Raw genomic sequence first — 2,930 nt, forward strand, 5'->3', positions numbered from 1 at the left:
GGATGCATCCTCTCGCACGTGTTTTTACTCGACTACCCTGCGGGATGCATCCTCTCGCACGTGTTTTTGCTCGACTAGCCATGCGCATCCCAAAAAACCTGCGCATGCGCGTCCCAAAAAATCTGCGCATGCGCATCCCACAAAACCTGCGCATGCGCATCCCACAAAACCTCGCACGTGTTTGTGCTCGACTAGCCTGCGGGATGCATCCTTTCGCACGTGTTTTTACTCGACTAGCCTGCGGGATGCATCCTCTCGCACGTGTTTTTGCTCGACTAGCCATGCGCATCCCAAAAAACCTGCGCATGCGCATCCCAAAAAACCTGCGCATGCGCATCCCACAAAACCTCGCACGTGTTTTTACTCGACTAGCCTGCGGGATGCATCCTCTCGCACGTGTTTTTACTCGACTAGCCTGCGGGATGCATCCTCTCGCACGTGCTTTTACTCGTCTAGGCTGCGGGATGCATCGTCTCGCACGTGTTTTTATTCGACTAGCCTGCGGGATGCATCCTCTCGCACGTGTTTTTACTCCACTAGCCTGCGGGATGCATCCTCTCGCACGTGTTTTTACTCGACTAGCCTGCGGGATGCATCCTCTCGCACGTGTTTTTACTCGACTACCCTGCGGGATGCATCCTCTCGCACGTGTTTTTGCTCGACTAGCCATGCGCATCCCAAAAAACCTGCGCATGCGCATCCCAAAAAATCTGCGCATGCGCATCCCACAAAACCTCGCACGTGTTTGTGCTCGACTAGCCTGCGGGATGCATCCTTTCGCACGTGTTTTTACTCGACTAGCCTGCGGGATGCATCTTCTCGCACGTGTTTTTGCTCGACTAGCCTGCGGGATGCATCCTCTCGCACGTGTTTGTGCTCGACTAGCCTGCGGGATGCATCCTCTCGCACGTGTTTTTACTCGACTAGCCTGCGGGATGCATCCTCTCGCACGTGTTTTTGCTCGACTAGCCATGCGCATCCCAAAAAACCTGCACATGCGCATCCCAAAAAACCTGCGCATGCGCATCCCACAAAACCTGCGCATGCGCATCCCACAAAACCTCGCACGTGTTTGTGCTCGACTAGCCTGCGGGATGCATCCTTTCGCACGTGTTTTTACTCGACTAGCCTGCGGGATGCATCCTCTCGCACGTGTTTTTGCTCGACTAGCCATGCGCATCCCAAAAAACCTGCGCATGCGCATCCCAAAAAACCTGCGCATGCGCATCCCAAAAAACCTGCGCATGCGCATCCCACAAAACCTCGCACGTGTTTTTACTCGACTAGCCTGCGGGATGCATCCTCTCGCACGTGTTTTTACTCGACTAGCCTGCGGGATGCATCCTCTCGCACGTGTTTTTACTCGTCTAGGCTGCGGGATGCATCGTCTCGCACGTGTTTTTATTCGACTAGCCTGCGGGATGCATCCTCTCGCACGTGTTTTTACTCCACTAGCCTGCGGGATGCATCCTCTCGCACGTGTTTTTACTCGACTAGCCTGCGGGATGCATCCTCTCGCACGTGTTTTTACTCGACTACCCTGCGGGATGCATCCTCTCGCACGTGTTTTTGCTCGACTAGCCATGCGCATCCCAAAAAACCTGCGCATGCGCGTCCCAAAAAATCTGCGCATGCGCATCCCACAAAACCTGCGCATGCGCATCCCACAAAACCTCGCACGTGTTTTTACTCGACTAGCCTGCGGGATGCATCCTCTCGCACGTGTTTTTACTCGACTAGCCTGCGGGATGCATCCTCTCGCACGTGTTTTTACTCGTCTAGGCTGCGGGATGCATCGTCTCGCACGTGTTTTTATTCGACTAGCCTGCGGGATGCATCCTCTCCCACGTGTTTTTACTCCACTAGCCTGCGGGATGCATCCTCTCGCACGTGTTTTTACTCGACTAGCCTGCGGGATGCATCCTCTCGCACGTGTTTTTACTCGACTACCCTGCGGGATGCATCCTCTCGCACGTGTTTTTGCTCGACTAGCCATGCGCATCCCAAAAAACCTGCGCATGCGCGTCCCAAAAAATCTGCGCATGCGCATCCCACAAAACCTGCGCATGCGCATCCCACAAAACCTCGCACGTGTTTGTGCTCGACTAGCCTGCGGGATGCATCCTTTCGCACGTGTTTTTACTCGACTAGCCTGCGGGATGCATCCTCTCGCACGTGTTTTTGCTCGACTAGGCATGCGCATCCCAAAAAACCTGCGCATGCGCATCCCACAAAACCTCGCACGTGTTTTTACTCGACTAGCCTGCGGGATGCATCCTCTCGCACGTGTTTTTGCTCGACTAGCCATGCGCATCCCAAAAAACCTGCGCATGCGCATCCCAAAAAATCTGCGCATGCGCATCCCACAAAACCTCGCACGTGTTTGTGCTCGACTAGCCTGCGGGATGCATCCTTTCGCACGTGTTTTTACTCGACTAGCCTGCGGGATGCATCTTCTCGCACGTGTTTTTGCTCGACTAGCCTGCGGGATGCATCCTCTCGCACGTGTTTGTGCTCGACTAGCCTGCGGGATGCATCCTCTCGCACGTGTTTTTACTCGACTAGCCTGCGGGATGCATCCTCTCGCACGTGTTTTTGCTCGACTAGCCATGCGCATCCCAAAAAACCTGCACATGCGCATCCCAAAAAACCTGCGCATGCGCATCCCACAAAACCTGCGCATGCGCATCCCACAAAACCTCGCACGTGTTTGTGCTCGACTAGCCTGCGGGATGCATCCTTTCGCACGTGTTTTTACTCGACTAGCCTGCGGGATGCATCCTCTCGCACGTGTTTTTGCTCGACTAGCCATGCGCATCCCAAAAAACCTGCGCATGCGCATCCCAAAAAACCTGCGCATGCGCATCCCACAAAACCTCGCACGTGTTTTTACTCGACTAGCCTGCGGGATGCATCCTCTCGCACGTGTT

This window comes from Lasioglossum baleicum, unplaced genomic scaffold (assembly GCF_051020765.1).
Source record: "Lasioglossum baleicum unplaced genomic scaffold, iyLasBale1 scaffold0071, whole genome shotgun sequence".
In the NCBI taxonomy this organism is placed as follows: Eukaryota; Metazoa; Arthropoda; class Insecta; order Hymenoptera; family Halictidae; genus Lasioglossum; species Lasioglossum baleicum.